Below are 20,977 nucleotides of genomic sequence, written 5' to 3' on the forward strand. Positions count from 1 at the left end.
GTGTGATTGCAGTTCCCAGTCTATAATCACTTCATCCTGAAGTGTACTTGTTATATAATTATCAGGAGGCCTGAGGTGACAGGGCAAAAAAGGACACTGGAAGAGGCGGAAAAATGACCTGGGTTCTATTCAGACAAAGGAGGACTTGCTAATTAATTTCACTGGAACTCTGTGATTCTTAGACTTACTTAGATGACTACTCCAAACCATGCAAACCTAGCAATAGCTAAGCAGAATTTCAGTGGGCAGTATTTCACAGCATTGCAGAGCGGCTGAGGTTGGCAGGCATCTCTGGAGATTGTATAGTTCACTCCCCCTGCTCAAAGCAGGCTGCTCAGGACTGTCCCATCACACCCCTAGCAAATTTTTTTTTTGTTTAAATCCAATTTCCTATATTTTAGTTTGTGCCCACTGCCTCTTGTCCTGCCACTGAGCACCACTACGAAGTCCCTGTCTGTGTCTTCTTTACTTTCCCCATCAGATATTTATACACACTTATAAGATCCCTTTGAGCTTTCTCTTCTCCAAGCTAAATAATCCTAGCTCTCTCAGCCTCTCCTTCTGCAACAGATGCTCTGATCCCTTTACCATTTTTGTGTCCCCATCTCCAGGTAGAGGCATTGTTCTGGTGGCGCCATCCACATGCTTCGCTGGGGCCTCCTAAGAGCAGGTGGAGTGAGCACCTACTGCATGCACACACAGGAAAGCTAAACTAGGTCTCTTTAGGCTCCCTCAGTAGACAGGAACAAACTGCAGTTGCTTTGTGCTTGTGAATTCCTGCACTAGTTTTTGGATTTGCATAGCCAGTTTGATTTCTTGAACCTTTGGTGAACTTCAGCTATGCTTTATTCAGGGATGATTCAAGTTAAAAATATGCACATTTCTCTAGCTATATTTCTGGGAGTTGAAGACTATCCCTCAAAACCTTGGCTGCCCCAGATGAATGCTCTTTCTCTAGACTCAGTCCTTGGCTGGCCTGGATGGACATAGCTGCACTGACGTGAGTGAGTGCTCAAGGAGCTGGGCTATTTAATTTTCTCCCTAACCTCCTCTCACTTTATTCCCTGCTTCTCTTTCACAGATGTGATGTTGGTTGCCCTCTGACTATGCAGCATATCACTCCCCCTTTCCCCCACCCTTTTGTAATATTTTCGGCCACGTCCTTAGCTGTGATAACAGCTCATTGCTCCATTGGGCTCAGTTTGGTTTTACTTATCAGAGCTGCACAATTCATTTTAAGGGAGCTGTGCCAATTAATAACAATTGACGATTTAGCCCCTTTTTTTCACCTCTTGTTAAAGCATCTCCCTTGTTAACATTCTTGGATATTCAAGTTCTATGGTGCTTGCTGCAAGAAAAGCATTCTCCCTTCTCCCAGCAATTTCTTGGTGAATAATGGAAAAAAAATACCCATTGATAAAGCACACATCTGACTGAAGCTGTCTGGCTTACACCTGTCTGGTCAACAGGCAGACTGGTTCAGAGCTAGTTTCCTAGAACCTCAGCATGCTCATGAGACAACGTGTTTTGTGAAATTTTTTTCCATTCTCTCTGTAACTACCTGTCTCTGACTCCTTAAAATTAGATTTTTTTAAATTAATTATGTTCAGTGGCCTTTATGAGAAAATTAAAGGAATATTATCTTTTAAAACCAAATTTGTATTTTAAAGGTCTAATAAGTAAAAGTATTATTTCAAAATTAAATATGATATTTCATCTTTGTCTGCTATGCTCATTAAATATTTAATTAAATTCCAGGCTGAGATGGATTGATGGCTGGGAGGAGGGGGATGTGACTTGCCCTTGCACCCACAAAAGTCTTTTATTTGGAAGTCTAAAGGTTTTGTCAGGAGAGCGAGCCTTCAAAGCCCAACTATATGACAGCACTGCTGTTGAAGAAACAGTGAATCATAACTCATTAATTCACTCCACCTTCAGCTAAACCTTGTATTCAACTTACCGCCTCCTGGGTCTGGCCTAAGGAGATAGGGGAAGGGGCTGACTGTAGCACTGCCACATGTGTACGAAAGACCTCCTCCGATCTCTGGGGACCTCCAGGCCCAGTTGACCAAATGCACAACTCTGCTCCTTTCCTCTGGTTCAGGAAGCACAGAGTGAGATTTTAATTTGCTCAGCTCTGTGTGGCCAGAACTTAGTGAATTCAGATGATTCTTTGTCATCTTTCTCATTCCCTTATTGTGGAACTCTCCCTCGCTGCTGGTGTCAGTCTGGTCCACTCCAGAGTTGTTAGTTTTTTTCTTCTTCCTCCTGTGATGCCAGGCAAACGGAGACTCACCATAGTGCTGCCTGCACTGGCCATAGCTCCTCGCTACTTGGAGGCTGGGAGCACGTACCACATATTAAAAAGTCTGTGGTCCCAGGAGTGCCAGGTTAGTATGAACCAGGCCTTTGTGAAACAGTGCCACAGCCGGTATCTTTTTCTTTTTAGCACACCTACTATTTGTTCATGTCCAAAGTGTATGAGTATGAAATAAAGACCATAATTAACTCACTTGCTAACCACATTACACACAGATTCATAATGAGATCAGACCCCACTTGAAACTAGATAGGAATCCTCTTTATTCTGGAAGGCTGATTTCCATTCAAAACCTATTCTTGGTTGATTTAGACCTATTTTTTCTTGTGCCAACCTTATTCTTCAATGTAAACTGTTCTTCCCCATGAGGATACAGGCTTTAGAAATATATTTATGGCTATAGTTGATGCAGAAAGGTGCAACAGCTCATATTTTAAAACAAACAAATAAAAATTTGGTAAATTACTCTCCAACTGCAGTGAGTAAGTTTCAATTGCAAACAAATTGCAATTTGCTTCTTGGAATTGAGATTTTGGGATAAAAGCTGATACCACTATTGTGATATTTTATAACAATGTCTTGATACACAGCAATGTGCTTCACCCTCTTCTCCAGACCTGTTCCAGTCTGAAACTCTGCCTTGAATAGGTTTGGCCAGTATTCCAAACCAAGTCTCAAGCCCTGTCCGATGACATCAATGCTTCCTTATTTTCCGTGGAAACCCTTCACCCAGCACTTCTTAGGATTTTACTTGCCTTCTTAATGGCCATATTACATTGCTGGCTCATAATCATTCAGTGATCAAATAATATACCTAGGTTTTTCTCCTTCTTAGTAATTTCCGACTAATGAGCCAAAGCTTACAGTGCATGACTTCACACTACTTAACTTTATTTCATTTCTGATTTTCGAGTTCTTCCCACTTGATATAGTGATAGTCTTTTCTTTTTACTGACAATGCCTTTCAACTTTGTGCATCTGTTAATCACTTCTGCATACACCAGCTCTTCATGCCAAGGTCATCAAAATACAGAAGATACAGAATGAGATTGGTTTCAGTATCAGCTGTTGAGGGCTGACACTAAGCAACCTCCCACCAGAAATGTCTTCCACACAGAAAGACAATTGCCTCATTCCCTTTAAGAAGTTCTCACAAGTTCTCTTACAATTTTAAAACTGGCCGATTTCTCCAGTTGAACCCATATTTTTCTATATTGTATCATATTAAATGCATTATTGAAGCCCAATTAGTAAAAAGCAGATAATTGCCTTGAAAAGTAAAACCCTATGTTGCATTTTCTTTTAACTTCATGTCAATAGCTCTTCGTTCTAAAATACATTCTTTAACCTTGCATACCATAAAGGTCAGGCTAGCACATTTCTCTCCTCAAAAAATGAAAAGTACCTAGAGTGTGCAGTTGGTTAGCTATGCATTCATGTTATATATTGTTTATTATCTAGATGCAATGTCAGCACTTAACAAGTAAGAATGAATTCTGTGTGCTAGAGTTATGACTGTCATCTCGAGAAAGTAACAGAAACAGGCAGAATAAGTTGGTATTAAATGCTAAATCATATGGCAGCTCATGAGTTCACCTTTCACCTCTGGGAAGCTGGATTTAATAGAAATCCATCGCAGGGAGAAAAATATGACTTCAGCTCAGCCCTTCTGCAGTTCTGCACACCCCGGGCAATTGGAGGTGCGTGTTGGTGAGGGAGGCGTGCCAAAGCCGATCAGTAAGCTTTTGCAGGTGCTGCAGCTTGCAGAGGGCTGCTCTCTGTGAGGCATCTGATATCAGGGCCTGTCTGACCTCATGGAGTTTAAAAGCAGTACTTACAGAGGCTGATGCTGTGCCTTACTAGCCCAGGCTTTGGGAAGGGGCAAGGTGAGAGTTTTTGACCATGCGAGGAAGTCTGTTTGTGAGCAGGGAGCCTTCAGCCTCACTTTACCCCTGTATACCCTAACACTGACATGGGTGGACAGCCCACTGGGAAGTTTAAGGCTGCTGTGGGCCTTGCACTCAGGTGTCCAGCAGGACTGCTTGAGGAGTAGGGGCCGGGGGAGGCAGGGTCAGGCTGCTTTCTCCTCACCTGTCACTCCATACTGCAGGGGTTTGGGGACACTTATCATTTCTCCCTGCGTAGTGGGAGAACTGCAGCAGAGAGGGAAGAGCTATCATGGCTGAGTGTGCCTTTCAGGTTTTGAGAAAGAAAATGCTCATATAAAGCAAGAGCTGCTACAAGGAAAGAGCAATGCAACCTCATTCACTCCGCTTCATTTGCCTTGCATACATGCTGGGAAAATACTCACACAGAGACAGCAGCAATGCTGGACACTCCTCGTACATCACTCTAGCTGTTTCCTTCCCACCCCATCTCCTTCCATCATGCGCTGTACAGGGGTTCTGCACCAGACTGATCCTGAGAATCGGCCAATCTCCACTCTGCCCTTGCACAGCCAGCCCTGCCACTCTTGCCTGTCTCAGTCTCCCCCGCTGTCCATGGGCTACTATTTGATCATTGCTAGTTTGGCCTGTCAGTTCTCCTTACAGCTGAGTGACCTGCCCAGTCGTTTCATGTTCTTTATTTTCTGGATTACATTGTTCTCCTGAGTATGTTGCCTGACTGCATGAAGTGCTCTCTCCCTTTCTGCCTTAGTTATTCCAAGTATCAATCACTCCACAACCACCTTTACTGCTATTAACCTTCTTCCTGTCTTCCAAATCAAACCCCATTTCTCACTTCCATATGTCAACACCAGCAACAAGCATCGATTAAATGTCTTTCATTTTTAAAGCACACAGCGTTGCTACCCTTGCTTATATCTTAATGCTTCCCATATGCTTCTCATCAGACTCTAAATTCCTCTGTTTGCTTCCTCTGAGAAGTCATTCTTCATTATAATAAGTTGCCCCAAGTAAATTTATTCATCATCTTTTTCTATGACAGCCACGTTCTTTCACTACGGGAAATTAAACACTGTACCATATGGCCAGAGCAGCAAACTTTAGTACTCACTTGCTCAATTGTTTTAACACTTTGCCGCCTTCATACAACAGTCTGTTTGCCACTAGCATGTCAAGCTTCCGCCTGACATATGCATTAGACACATTAATGGGAAGGAGGAAATTAAGTGAAGTTGACAATGTGAGGAAAGAACAGTATGATCCCATTAAGTTCCAAAAATTCACTATTTCTACTATTTTTCACTGGGTTGGGGGAAAAAAAGCCCCTTAAACTAATTCCTCTGAACATGCTACATCATTAGCCTGCTGTGCCACCATATGACACCTTTCAAAATCAGAACAATGTGAGAATTCAGAAGTCTGGGGACAGCATATACATGGCTGTGCTGTGCATCCCTTTTGTGAGCCTCATACTGTCATTAGCTTTACTTTTCATGCTGCAGTTGTTCCTCAAGCCACACTAGGTCCTGTCTAATTAATGACACACCATCAACTACTGCTAGAAGCTTAATTTTCTCTATGTTTGTCTTAAGAATTTGGCTCTCCTGACAGAGCCTTTTTGATACATGTAGCAAATCGCATTTAATAATATAGGATGAATACAGACTTCCTTCCCTGGAGTCTCTTCTGATGTTGACGTCTTGAATATCCTTCTTATATATATATGGATCTTTTCTCAGGAGATAAAATAAAAATTAAAAAAAAATTGGGGTGGAAGACAGCTACATGCTTCCACAAATGTATTTTATTTCATTGCAGCAGCATGTAATTCTTTTGCTTTGGTCATTATCTATCTCTGGGCCAAATCTTAAGCTAGAAGGCGGCACACCTGCCCCTACAGTGAGTAGAATTCTATCTGAATATGCCAGGGCTGAATTTGGCCCTTCTCTCCAGATTTCCTCCTGCTCATTTATTGAATTTCTACTTTGGTCAGGCAGCTAGAAGAAAATTGGTACCTTCAGTTATGCCATGTTTCTATTCCTGTTTCTGATTTACAGCTGGGAGTGATGTAAGAGCCAAGCAGCCTCTAGCTGATGGCTGTCATGCTCCTTGGATGTGACTCTTTGCCCCCTCATACTAGAGGGGATGTGACTCAGTGCTGACTGAGGTGTATCCCACTGAGTCTCTGCAGGTGGGTTTCCTGTGAGTTTGTTTCAGTGGAGCACAGACTGCTGAATGGAGCCACTGGGTGAGTTTGTGTAACTTCTTTGTGTAGATTTCCCTGTGCCTGTTGCAACTCCAGCTCCCAGCTCTTTGGTTTTGCCTCATGATAAAGGATGAGCTTTTGTTCTGCCAACTCACTCACATGCCCGTGGCTGCAGCCTGGGGACCTCAGCAGTTATGTGTAGAGCAGTCAGGGACAGTCTCAGCAAGGCAGCCATGCCACTGGGCACAGAAACTATTTTTCAGAGAGAGAAGGAAAGATGATGAAGTCAGTGTGGCGTGTGTTGTGTGCCAGTGCTATTTAGACTCCATCAAATTTCCAATAGGCGTTTTTCCTCAAAAAATGGTGTTCTGAAATTGTAAAGTTTTGAAATGATCAAACCTTTACAAAACTTTATTGATTTTTAACTCTGCTGAGCATGAAGAAATAATAGCTTTTACCAGCATTATTCATGCATCAGATAATACATAGTTTCACATTTTATCAATTCAGTGTTATCCTGTGAGGGCTGAACTTGACTACACTATTATTCCTGCTGCTGTTGTAAGTTAAGCATTGACAATGTTCTCAGCAGTTTATTTAAGAGACAAAAGATGTAATAATAAAGCAAAAAGGCATTTTGCATCCAGCATGGGGCTGCAGAAGGAACTGTGAATAACCTGTGATCTTAAGGAAAAATCAATGACAATCTCTCAAAGCTCAAGACTGGTTTTCAAGACTGTTGCTAGGCGGAAGGACTAGAAATGTGTCTGCTGGTGCTCCTGGACTTCCAGGCAGATGTGGGCAGCTGCTCAAATGGCACAAGTCCACAGAGTACATTTGGGCTCTGTTTGTGTAAAAGCACCTGCTTCTGCCAAGCTTGCTGCAAGTTTAGAGCTCTGCTCATCTAACATAAAATAACAATATCCAAGGATCTCCATTACATTTCTTCTTTCTGGATCCAATATTCAGCACTGGTGTGTAGCAACCAATAAAATGAATACCTGAAATAAAATTAATAATAAGCAATAAAATGAAGCCCTTCAAAAGTACTTCCTGTACTTCAAGTAGTGATGATTTCATTCAGTGCAAGATTTCCTTTATGCTGGTTTCTCTATTATCTCTATTGCTCAGTGTGCAGAGTTTCTGAATTATACATGAAGATAGATTTGGGAGCACAAAGAATCACAGGATTGGGAAGGAGGTCATCTATTGCATCCCTCAGCCTGAAGGAAGGAAGGAAGGATTATACTTATGCCATTTTTGACCCCCTGTAATGGAGACTGTACAGTCTCCCTAGTCAATCTATTCCAGTGCTTTATACCCTTAGAGAGAGAGAGCTCTTCCCAGTATCTTACCTAGGGCTGCCATGCAACAATTTCAATCCATTACTTCTCATTATATCCACCATGAGAAAACAGGTTATCCCTCTCGTTTGTGAAGCAGACTTTTATGTATTGGAAGACTGTTATCATGTCCTCTCCAAGTCTCTTTTAGAATAAGCAATCCCAAATTATTTCATCTTTCCCTGTAAATCACATGTTTCTAGACATCTGATCGTTCTTGGTTCTCTCCTTTGGGCTCTCTTCAACTGGTCCGTGTCTTTCTAAAAGCCCTTTCCTGTCATTCCTGAAAGACTTGATGAGACCTTCACTTGAAGCAGTCAGGGAATAATATTTTCCTTTAAGTGCTCTCCATGGATAAGTGAAAAGGCTGCTAAATGGGCTCATATAGCTGTTCTCAAATTTAAAGTATAACCCTCTTTGAATAGCATTGGTCCAGTGAAAAAAGAAATTACGCTGCTTTGGAGTGTATTCATTCACCTGCAAAATGAGCTGACATTACAACGAAATATTTAATCTAAAGACATTTCTGAGTGAGTCAACATGAATACACATCCACATGAAATTAAATTAGTCCATTGCATGTGTGCCACTAAATAGTCAAATAGTAGAGACAAGGTGAATGAGGGAGTTAATACATTCACTGCTGGTAGAGCAGCTCTGGAATAGTATTGCTTTGCTAGCCATTGTGCACATGCATAGCACATGGTAGACATTGCCTTGAAGAGCAAACACCCTAAAGAGGAAGGGCAAGCAGTGGTAGGAGATGTCGCATTTCACAAACGAGAGAACCGCAATTTGGGAAAGGAACTGATTTTCTCAGGATTGTTGTGGCAAAGAAGAAATGGATGCTCACTTTCCTGAGTTCCCCTCTTTCCATGTCCATGGGGCATTCTTCCTTGCCATGACTGAATCTCTGGCCAGTCCTTGGAGTTTGCAAGGTGCTATCTTTATAGATTTATGACCCTGAAGGCACCCAAAATAGGGTTTCTTCCACGGAATCTGATGATGTATAATGAGCACACAGGAGTCAGATTTGCCATGAAGGACAGCAAAGAAATGTTGTGTAATACCTATGTGTGCAATCTTCTTTTAATCTCCTCTGGCTTTAGAGATACTGAGTTATCAATGGGCAGGCTGTGACATTACATACAAAGATGAGATCATCTCCTCTTCTGCACTCTTAGTCTACACCTGTACCAGCAATTTGTCATGAGATCCAATTTCTATTGATTTAAACGATCAGCAGTGTTCCCCTTGGGCTGTAGTAAAGCTCTAGGAGAGAGGGAGTGTGAGTCAGAGGTTTTCATACTTTAAATATTATGAATTTTCTGATAGCAGGGATTTGAATGGCTCTTTCTGGGACTGTCAGCTTGGCTTTGCGAGGAGTTTCTTCATTCCAGTGGGGCTCCGTTGAACCCTTTTTCCCTCTCTCCTTTTCCATCCTAGGGTCAACACCTTAAACATTGCAGATGCTAAGGATCTTCCACCCCCAATGTCTCAAAGTTATTTATGGCAATCTGTCTGGAAGCAGCCTTGCCCTGGGAAGGGGGAAGAGCTGAGCAGCCGCAAATGCTGCAGGCAAGCTATCTTGTATGTTCTGAAAGCTTGTAGCCTCTGGTCCAGGCGGCCCAAGGTCTCCAGGAGGCACGCAGCTGGCCCAGTACCATGCTCACTCTTAAGAGGGAAAAGGAAGCCAGCTCACCACGTAGCACACTAGGGATTCCTAAAGTTTGTTCTCCTGCCATGAGGTCTTCAGGGATTATAGCCTTCCCTCTGTTTTCTTTTCCCAAAACTGTGTCCTCCTTTTACAAGGCATTCTTATTTGAAATTAAAATCTCAAAATATTTCACTGTTTGATTGCGGTTTAGCTAGCCCCTTCCAGACTTCCCAAGAAATCTGACAGGCGCACTTCTGGGGGATACTAGGAGCCCTCAGAGTAGGGGCCTGTCTCCACTAAGAAGAATGCATGACTGAATTGCAGCCAGAGAATGAGATGGGAAAACAGCCACCCTTGGCTGCTAAATTGGAGCTGCAAAGCTCCAAATCACCCAGCATGAGCCCACTCTCTCTCCCTTGCTCTTCGTTCCCCTGCCATCTCCACATCCCCCAACCCTCACTCCTCCCCAGCTCCCAGAGTTTGCACAGCAAAAGTTAAACCCCTTGGTTTTTAGCAGTTGCAATTTGAGAGAGGGCCAGACATATTTTCGCAGGCTTTTCCAGGCTTGTGGTTTGCACTGTATTCCCTCTGAGCATAATTTACATAGGGAGGAAATGAATCTTGCGAAATAAGCCTTAGTGTTTACATGCTGTTCAGTTCAGTGGTTTCAGAGAGTTGGGCAGCAGTAAAGATGGCATTTGAAAGTGAAGCATTTCCTAGTCACTTCATCCAAACAAAGCACCAGTACAAAAAAAAAACCCAACAAGACCTGAGAAGCCAGAAAATGACCACTGCATAGTCAGATTCCATACTGCACTCTCGTTCTTCCAACTAGGAACCTTTTCTTTTTTCTTTTTCCTTCATTTTTTTTTCTCTCTAATGCCATATGTACAGCTTGAGGTTATATTGGAACGTATAAATCTCATGTGAGCCACAAAGCATTAAGCCACCATTATCCTTATAATTTCATTATCTCAGTTCCTACCCTAAAACATTTAAAACTAATTGAACACCCGAGGTTTTCCTGTGAAGTTTATTTCCTAAACATTATTGAAGTACTGTTGATAAAGCCAAAATGTACAAAGTCAGCACTTCCTAAAACAGCCTGATTTATTAAAGTAGAAATTTTTTTTATGAATAGGATCTGAATGCCAAATAGTTCTTATCATTTTATGTTTCCATGCCATGTATTTTAGCTGATTTCCAAGAACAACTACTTAACTTCCATGAAGTTGTGCCAGTTTTCCTTCCCCTCATAATATCACTTTAAGATGCTTGCCAGTTTGTTCTTTTAACTATGAATTTACGTTGTCTCTTGGTATTTTCTTTGTCTTGATTTAAACTATTTGGCTTTCTTTGTTCTTGATGTCACAGGCTGTCTCTGATACTTCATTTATGCTGCTAATGGTTCCCAAATGTTCTCATGTTACAATAGGCTATACTTTTCAGTAGAAATTTATTTTATATTCTTGGTGAAGTTCATAGCGTAGAAGACTTGTGTAGCATAGGAGATCAAACTAAATGATTATTATATTCCTTCCCAACATGTAAAATCAGTAAAATAGTTTCACATACATACAGGTTGCTTTGTCATTAAAGATAGTTCTGCCTCCACGTTTCCTTCTCCAGTCTCATGATATTACAATGATGTTGGATGCAGCTGCAAAATTTGGACTAGAATTTAAGTTTGGTGGTTTTCATTTGGCAGGTTATAAAGGCACAAGCTGTTATTTTTTCCAGAATAAAGAATGGCACTCATCCTTCCAGCATCAAGGAGCTTTGCTTTTATATAAAGAAAAATATATGAAGAGAGATGGAAAGATCAGAGGTTTCCAGATTTTTTGTTTTGTACAGGTAGTAGCAACCTTAAACATAATGGCAACTAGCAAAGCAACCATGAAGGAAGATGGTTTACTACTTACAATGTGATAACTAAACTGAGTAGTAACAAACCCTCACTCCCAATTTCAAATTCAAGTTGGTGAGCTTGGATCTAAAGCTGAGCTCAGACCTTTATCTGACAAAGAGCTAGCTGTGTTGTTTTCTCAATACAATAAATTGAAGTAGGCATACAAAAGAGAGAGGTTTTTAAACTTCATCCTGCTGGGTTACTCTTCCAAGTAGTTATGTTGAAGTCACTGAAACTTCAGTTCAAGATCAGCGGGTAGGATTTGGCCTATTAGATCACTGGGTGTTTAAGCTGGGCATGACAATGGTCTTTGGTAGATGTTTTACATGTAATATCAGATTTCAAGTGAAGAAAACAAAACTAAATCAGGTAACCAGTGAAAAAATGAGTCTTTCCCCTTTTTAAAATAAATTGCCAGCAGTTACCATAGTAACTGCTAACAGTAGAGCATTTTGACTGTCTATTATGAACGGCAAAGTAAAATATTCTCTTTTCTTGGGAGAGCTAAGGAATGTTCATCCAAAACAATGGATTAGCTAATCATTGCTTCCATAGCAATTCATCTCCAAGACATAGATGGACGGGAGGTGGCTCAGTTCCTCTCCAGTGGTCAGCTGAAAACTTGCAAAGCCAAAGCATGATTTGTTGTCCCAATTAGTTGGACTGCCTAGAAAGGAGAATGACATAGTGGACCTGGAGGTTGGCCTTCTTTGTCACCTCTTAAAGAGATTTCTGCTAGTTGGATATGAAATTTAGAGGAGGTGATGTGTAGGAAAGCCGAGCATATCCCGTTGTCAGAGCTCTCCAGCTGAAACTGTTTCCTCTAACTAATTCTTAACTGGAGAAAGATTTTCAGCCATTCACATGTTTCCTACACTAAAAACAGTTGCTTCTTTTTCTTCTAGTCTTTGGATCACTCTCCTTATTTTTCCATCCTGTCTGCATTCACAGCTACTTAGAAGAACATATTTAAGCCCTTTGGGTTTTGGGTGTCATGGGCCCAGGCCAGGTGAGTAGCAGTCAGCACCAGGGCCTCTCCCCATGCTGGAGCAGGTGTCAAAGCCACTCTATGCTAGAGCAGAAAAACAGACTGAAGGTGAGGGAGCAGCAGTCCAAAGAGCAGAAAAATGGTAAGCCTCAAGTCGTGTTGATGAGCACTGGCACTGCAGTCTGAGGTATGGGATTATGACATTGAGGCTGGGTTGGGAGGAGGTTTATATTAACCTCCCTCCCACAAAAACATAGGCCAGCTCACTCATGTCCCCAGGATCTGAGTGGTTGTTTCCACTGGAAAATCCACCAGTGCTGTTTCCAGTTCAATTTGACTGATGCAAATGATGGGGCTTCCACCACTGCTATGCTGAGACTAGTTGCAGTTTCACAGGTCTCCCTTTTCAGGCATTTCTCCTGAAAATCACCTAGACCATCTTATTCCAGTTTCTAGGGGACAGCTAGCCATTTTCATGAAGAGTATGAGCACCAGTGCAATTGCCACCAAAAGTACAGACATTCAGCAAGGGGGTCCAAAGAGTGACTGGGTACAAAGACTGAGTTACTCTGCTGTTCCTTAAGCTAACTGCTGCCAGCCAGGTTAGCAGTGGAGAGATAATTTGGGAAAGCATGGTCTGTCACTTTTGTGCTCAGACAAGTGTCAAGATCAAAATCAGGCAGGCCAGGATCCTCAGCTGTTATGAAGAAGTTAAAAGAAGTGGCACTATCTTGGTTTGCACATCTGAGAAACCTGTGTCTTTGGTTTTTAATCAGTTCCCATCAGAACCTGTTGGACCATTTAAAACTATTTCTCTAGCCTTTATGTTGATGGACACTTTTCTCCTTTGAGCCTCATACCTTCTTAAAGTGAAAGGAAAGCCATACCAAGTATAGTTAAATATCCCTTTCCTTAGTCATCGTTTGGTCAAAATTTTTAACCTGAGGTCTTTTAATCTCTTGTCATAAATCTGTCACTTCAGTCCGTTAATCAGGTTTGTTGCTGCTTTTTCAATTCCCTCCAATGTGCCAACATCTGCCTGGCTCTGAGGTGCCCTGGAGAAATGGTAGTGTGTGCTGGCTCCTCGCCTCGGTACCAAAGGAGGGGAGACCGCCACCACCCTGAAGTCCCACGCTGGTTTCTACTGGGCACAGAAAATCTGAATACTTATCAGGCAAAAGGAGAGTGGGAGAGACAAAGAATATCAGTGGAGGTGTGCTGCATTGAGCTCAAGTGAAATCTTAACTTTGTTTATGTCAGGAAAATATTTGGGATATATGGTTTGCAGTTACAGCTGATAAAAATAGCTTTTCAGGAAAGCTATCACAGGGGAATTACTATAAAAAGGGTACAATCAACGTAGGATTGCTTTTTTTTTTTAAAAATGGTTGATTAGGGCCTGATCCGGTTATATACATTTACCGTCATGTATTTCTGCATGTGCAGTGGAACGCAAGGCATGATCATAGAAATAGAGAACAATTTTCATTGGAAGGGACGTTTGGAGATATCTGGTCCAATTTCCCTCCCAAAGCAGGGCCATTCAAAATTATGCTAGCTTGCTCAGAGCCTTGATGTTCATACTGCAAACATTTCTGCTAAATCTCTGATGAGGACTTCTGAATAAGCAATCAAAGCTTTCTTCAGAGAGGCTGTTGCAGGTTTCCAGGGGTGGGACAGACCCTGGGAAGCTGAATCTAGTGCTTTATGAAGCATTAACCCATAAAACTCATCCAGTAAGTGCTCCACTAATAAAAATCTGCAATTAGTACTAAGAAGATGTCCCAAAGGCGAGAAGAAAATACCAATATTGCCCCAGACAGCCATCAAATCTTGTACTTTAGGTCTTCTAAGGTGTGTTTTTTATCTCTTTTGCCACAGTAATACATAGGTGTGAGGGCATAAGTGCTTTATTGGAATAAATGTTTATCACCAGGCACAGAAGTTAATGAGTGGGCTTGGTTCTGACTGTTGAACATGGATAGTGCTCCTCCATTTCAAGCAGCCCTGTGGGCTGATGTGTGATCAAAGTCAGGGAGGAGACCTGAGGCTACTTTGTGCGATCTCAGGAGCTGCCTACCACTTCTGGGCCCAAGGGTGGCAGAGCCATCTCTGGGTCACTTGAGTGAAACTTATCAACCTCTCAGTTTCTTTAAAGATTGTCTCTTTTTGTATTTTTGTGATTCGAAAGTTCAGTTAAGGGGAAGCTCTTTGAGAACGTGATCCGACACCATGTTACTAGAGCTAATTGGAGAGCCAGACCTGGCTTCGGCTCTGTCTGGTCAGATTGCATGAAAAAAGACTTCAGAATCTCGCCAGAGCAGAAGATAAAAGCTGGTGTCAAAAGAGACAGTGTGTTCTCTCCTACTTTTTCTTTTGATGATGTAAGTCCTGGTGGTTTAATAGTGCTGGTAGTTAAGCAGGAAAGTTTTCTGTAGTTAACTGTTTGCAGTGACAGATATTAATTAGTTTTACTTCGACAGCAATTCTTCAGTAATAGTTCTTCAATGGCAATTCCTATTTGACTGATTTATAAGAGCTCTTTACCCTCTATTAAGAGACAAGTTAAACTTAAACTTAAATCTTATTACTCGTAATTGGGGCTTGGAAAAAATAGTATAGACTTCAGACTTTTAAATTTTAATTATGAGTGCATTTAATAGTCATGAAAGTGAACAGCTAATTGCTCAGGTTTGAACTAGACACAATGCTTGTTCTCTACAAGCTTTATCTTGTAGTTCAGCCAGTGCACCTCAACCCTGAATCCTGTTAATCCAATCTTGCGGTTTTTTGCAACGGGACAGCCAGTTTGTCAGTGATTTTTATGAGCTACACAAAAAAGGAGGAAGGCTAGGATCACCAAATTCTTTCTGTATCCAAAAGCAGGCTTTGAGCTTACAGCTGCAGGAGGCAACTGCTCATGTAATAGCCCATTGTTCAGCAGCAACGTTTTTCTTCTGCAGCTGAAACCTAACACAGCTAAAGTGTTAGGTCAAGTGCTTGTCCATAAAACTAGTAATTTTTATGTCAGTTTTTTAAAAACTTTATTATTCCTAATAATATTTTTAGTGTTGTATACATTTTCAAATATTTTATGTCTTTCTGGATCAATATTCTATCAAAAATACGTCCATTCTTTGTATTATTTATTTTTCCTTCTTTGGAGATTGGGTGCACTTGGACGTGATAATAACTTCCAGCTTGCAGTACTCAAAATTAATGGCCAGAGTATTGAAAAGCTTGCCATAGATGTTAATAATCCTTTTTTGTGCTGTTTTTGTTACTTCCATCTGTTACCACAGGAAGGATGACTTGGTAATAAACCCTGCTTATACCTTCACCACAAAACAAGAGAGAGGAAATGAGATGTCAGCAAAAATGCATAGTGTGACACAATCATGTTCAGCAGTATTCTTTGTGACTTAAAGACTCTTACAAATATGTTGTTGTTAATGCCCATACCTCTGAAGAGTTTGGGATAGTTGCAATAGGGCAAGTTCATCCATGATGCCGCTTCTCAAGAGCTGCGATGTCCACTGAGAACCAATTAATCTCTGTTGTGTTGATTTACACGCTAATGCAATTTGAACTTCACCTTCAGGCTGAGACAGGACTACGTTGCAGCATTTTACAATACTGAGAAGCTATCGTGTGCTTTAATTTGAAAACCTGTATCCAAATGGTGTATTTGTGATCACAAAATGTCCATATTTCCATGAGTTGATCCAAATTTGCAAATCAGCCATCCTGGTGGCTCTGATAGCACAAAATCAAGATTTTCTTCTCAGTCTGCAGAGGTCTGGGCTTTATTCCAGCATCTAGCAAGAAGATCAATACACTTCATGACTACTGCCTCTACATTCATACACCAGGGATATTTGGGCCCCAGCAGACACCCACCCTCCCTTCTTCCTATCTTACAAGCTCAGCTGGATTCTCCAGAGCTCTGAAACCACATGCAGGTGGCTCCTAATTTTAGTAGCATCTACACAATGACTATCATGATGTGGGTGAGACAGAAAATCCCACACCTCCCTCATACAATGAGCTTGGGCTTCTGATGGGTTTCTGAGCATCCCTGAACGTGCTGTGCTAGAGAGGAAGCAGCTGAGCAGCTGCAAGGCTTCAGGTGCTTTTGTGGGAAGGAATGAGAGACTGGGAATATGGGACATTTGAGGGAAATCTTCTTACTTGTCCTGCAGTGGGGGTATAGGCTTTTTTACTACGGTGTTAGCTAGGCAGGCCTTGCCCTCAAGGCTAAAACATTCCACATTGGAGACTTCTTCCAAAAGACTATAGTAGTCTTAGGCCTGGTTCAAAGTAGCTTGTGGAAAGTAAAGGACACTCTTCACATGGCTTTTTTACAGGTTATTGATAGGAGTTTCAAGACACACTTTCAGTTACCAGGCCCATGCTGTCTTCTGTCAGTGGCTTCTGTCATTGCTTTTGGTGCTATGTACGGATTCTGTACTTGCCCTTGCATCTTTTCTCCCTCCAAGAAGACACAGTGTGGAAAATTGAAGCTCCCATTTACTGGCCAACCTAGATGTACCAGCAGGCCCATGAAATCCTTTCTGCTAAGTGTGGCCTTGCAATTGTTAAGTCCTTCCTCAAAACACCCAGGGGACCACAGAGGTTTTAACTATGCAGGTTACTCTCATGCTCAAACCCTCTCCCCACCCCACTGGCTTGCAGCAAATCATAACAGGTCAGTCCTCAGTGGTCCAAGCTCATGATTCAGAAGAGTGAAGTTAAACCCATGGAAGTGACATGTCAGGGTACCTGAATGCAAGACCTTTGGTGTATTAACCAGAGCTGCATCTCTTTGCTGTGCCACCTGCATGTACTGCAACTTCTAAAAAGCCCTCAAATGTATTTTTGATAACAGCGTGGAATGAAAAAGAAAAAATCTTCCAGTGACATCTTCCTACAGCACTTAAAACTTCCATTAATATTATGAATGAATCCAGCACATAATCTGCTGCTGAATCAAAATTTCCAGAACCGTATTCCAACTGCATTAAAAGCTGTATTTCCATTAATGTAAAGAATGAATCCAGCATGTAATATATTGCTGAATCAGAATTTATGCAACAGGTTAGTTAAGAGGCTACAGTCAACTCCTATAACTCAAATATCTGAAGCCTGACCTAGTACTATAGCCACTGCAATTAAAAAGCCAGCTGTAGATATGAAAAACATGTCTGTCTGTGCAGGAAAATCTATTTCTCTAAACAGTGATGTGGACAGGAAGTGAAGAGGTTTGAAAAATTGGCTCTGAAAGTAAAACAGTCACCTCCTTGATAAACCAGGCTACTATTGCAGTCTGTTTTCTTGGGAAGATGGCAGAGCATGTAACAAATTTAGTATTGTTATTTAAAAGTTTAGTATCATCTTATTTTGCTTCTTCAAGAAAAAGTACAAAAGAAAGTACAATAAAAGGTTGAGAGAAATACAAGAAGTTTGAGAGAAAGTACAATAATGTGTCCAGATTGTTCAAAAATTGCCTTGAGACTCTCCAGTGGAGTGTTCTTCTCTGAATGGCTGTGTCCTTTTCCCTTATATTTTGTTATTTTGGGAAAACCCTTACCTTGTGAGGTTTATTTCCTAATTTGTGAAGATGTCTACGCTCTTCAGCAAGGCATTCTTATTTCACAGACAGGAGTTATAGGCAGAGGCATCCTCAGAGATCTCAGCAGCTCTCTCCCAATTCAAGAGACATAAGAAAATCAGGAGGCAGCAGCTCAGTTTGTGAGAGGCAGAAATCCGGCATGGCTAACAGGTTCCCTGGAGGGGGAGGGAGACCCTTTCAGGCTCACAGGAAGCAAAGGGTCCTGGCAGATATTCCCCTTCCCTGAAAGTGGGACCTACATTTACAAATTATCTTCCCATGTAACAGCTAGTGCCTTGGGGGGGAAGAGAAGGGCCTCGGATGCTTTGGTTTAGACACTTCTTTCCACTCGCTTCCTCTCTCTCAGCAAAGTGCTGCCAGTGGTGACATGTACCTGTATTGTCCCTCCCATGAGATGGCAATATATAATTCTACCTAAAGTTATCCCTTACAATTTCATTTCGACTCTGATGAGCAAGGATTTTACCAACAGGTTTATTGCTAAGCCTGATATCTTGGGAATTAGCATTACTCCGTCTCTGTCTTTATTATCAGCCTCACTCTTTCAGCCCCCCTCTATAGCAGTCCTTGCTATTAATTTTATCTTTTTGTTATCATTCTACATAATTTTGTACATTTTTTTGCATTTCTTTTTTATTTTTACTAATGCAAAATCACTTTATCATTCCTTTAATATTAGCAGTCTTCTTCCATACAGAGCTTTAATTTTAGCTAGTCTTGGCCTTCTCAGGAATGCTTAGACATCCTCAGTCAAAGGCAGCTGAGGATATGCAGTCCTTTGCAGGATCAGACCCAGACATGAGAGGAACTTGTATGCTCTCTAGATGTATTAAACTAATTACTTTGACTTCCATATACTCATTGTGGGTTCAAAGGCCAACAACTGGGCATCCTATTTGAGAATTTCAAGGGAGATGGTTGAGCACAGGAGAGCCTGGGAGCAGGTTTCAATTATTTTATTAGACAAAGGGTTAAGAGTCATGCCTGGGAGGAGAGATGAGTGTTTCTTGACATGGGATTTAGAGTGTAGCAAGGAGGACTTGAGGGCTTTTGATCTGGCATCTTTCTCAAGCATTATCTCACTTCTTTTAAAAAGAAAAAGGGAAAAGAAGAAAGGATGGAAACATCTCCTAGGCAGGAGATTTTGTAATGAATTCTGACACCAAGAGGAGCTTATGAAACACTTGTGTGGTTACAGCTAGCAAATCCTGGGGCAAACAAAAATTCATGCTAAAATGATAAGGAGTTTTGTTCACTGGGAGCAGGTCCCCTGTCCTGGTACTTCCAGCAATGGATCAGGAAACAAGTTTCCATGTTTTGGACAGGCTTATGTATTAAGAGTTATGGCCTGGAAAGGCCATTAAGAAAATAACTGTAGTAAAACTGTGAATCAATTATGGAAGAATATCTGAAATACGATTTTATTTTATAGATGCTTTCAAGCAATAAAGTGTGATGAGTTAATTCTCTGATGCTTATTTCTAGAGCTGCAGAAATGAGATTAGAACTTGCAGATTCCTGGCACCTTGTCCATGCTGAGTCCACAGACAATTTAACTTCTACAGCATTTACTGTGCTAATGCATGGAACATGGTAAGTGTTTTAATATTACTGTTCCAGACTTCTCTTTCCCCACTTTACATATTTTTAGTCTCCCAGTATAAACCCCAAATAACTGCTGTGGAGGAAAAATTTACTGTGAAAGAAAAAAGCTATGATTTGTGCAAATTCCAAAATAGTGAGTGTAACTGGCTATCTGTTCTGTGACGCTCCATAGGGTGAGCCTAGGACAAAAGCCCATTCCTATTATATCTTTCTACGCAGCTTGGGATGTCAGTAGCCATTTGAACGAAGTTGTCTGCTTAGCCTTAAAAACAGGCAGTGGAACTGTTTAATGTGAAACCTGGGACTGAATAGTAAAATGTGTGAAAAATAGTACAGCAGCTACTATAACTTCCAGTAGTTTTTATTCAAAGTTGCTTTCAGAACAAAAGCTACAAAAGAGTCATTTCAAGAAATACACCTCAATAGAGATGAAACATAGAAGTACATGAAAAACCATAGAAGGCTGGGCTAGATTCAAACACCACTTTCATACTTGTAACGAAAAATGGTAAATACAATCCAGTGTATTCTCCAAATCCTCCCAATATGAATCAGTATGTCCGCGAGTAGGTGTAAATAGAGTATGCTAACAATTCAGCTCTATACCTGCCGCCTACACTACTGCAGTATTTGAATACTACAGAATTGTTAGCGGATTTTGTCTCTCTGACATTATTCCCCCTCCTCCTCATAAGGTAGGGAAATATCCCTTCTCACAGGTAAGTAGGTGTTAAACCTGACAGAGAAAATGGGGTTGTTTGGTGCACTGGATTATGTGCACGCCCAGGTGCAACTGTACTGGTGTGCCCATCACTGCCAGTACCTACAGGGCTGATTACATGACCTGCATAAGGCCACGCAAAAAGTTGATCCAGAAACTGAATTTTCTGAGTCAGAGCTGAAGTCTTGTTGCAGAACTGATTTTCTAAACAATCTAATTGTTTCTAACAGAACTAAGTCCTTTGCCTAGTCCTGTGAAGAGAAATTGTAGGGTTTGGTCTCCATGCAAGAAATACACGGTCCTGAAAGGCATTCCTTTATGGATATTAGGAAAATTAGAGCCTGGAAAAGTCCAGGATAGTTTCTTTTGAGGCCTTCCCCTGCAAAGACTTACATTTACTGTCTCTGTGTTCCTTATAGTGTTAAACACTAAACTTTCCTCAGTGAGTTTCCCTAGTGAGACCTTCGTATGATGAAAATTGTGAGGACATGATGGCTATTCCTGTACCATAAAACATTAAGCATTACCATTTTTTATACCATTGCTGTGCCTGTTAAAATTGGATATATTCATTCTTTGACTCTTCAGTGCAATTTCATGTTCCATAAGTGTCCAAGTGACTCAGAATCCATGGACCACTACACATAAAAGTTTGATTTTCCTTCTTTTATTTTATGTTATACTTAAAA

General features: G+C 41.2%; 1 long non-coding RNA gene across 4 annotated transcripts in view; it reads left to right on the top strand.

The window, feature by feature from the left end:
• The first annotated feature begins 919 nt into the window (after positions 1–919).
• The window catches only part of LOC142414346 (uncharacterized), a 188,778-nt gene continuing 168,720 nt past the window's right edge, over positions 920–20,977 (top strand). For all 4 annotated transcript variants that reach the window (XR_012777028.1, XR_012777030.1, XR_012777029.1 and 1 more), the window contains exons 1-2: positions 920–1,004; positions 19,448–19,555. This is a non-coding gene — a long non-coding RNA (uncharacterized LOC142414346). The remainder of the gene's footprint in view (positions 1,005–19,447; positions 19,556–20,977) is intronic.

This window comes from Mycteria americana, chromosome 9 (genome assembly GCF_035582795.1).
Source record: "Mycteria americana isolate JAX WOST 10 ecotype Jacksonville Zoo and Gardens chromosome 9, USCA_MyAme_1.0, whole genome shotgun sequence".
NCBI lineage: Eukaryota > Metazoa > Chordata > Aves > Ciconiiformes > Ciconiidae > Mycteria > Mycteria americana.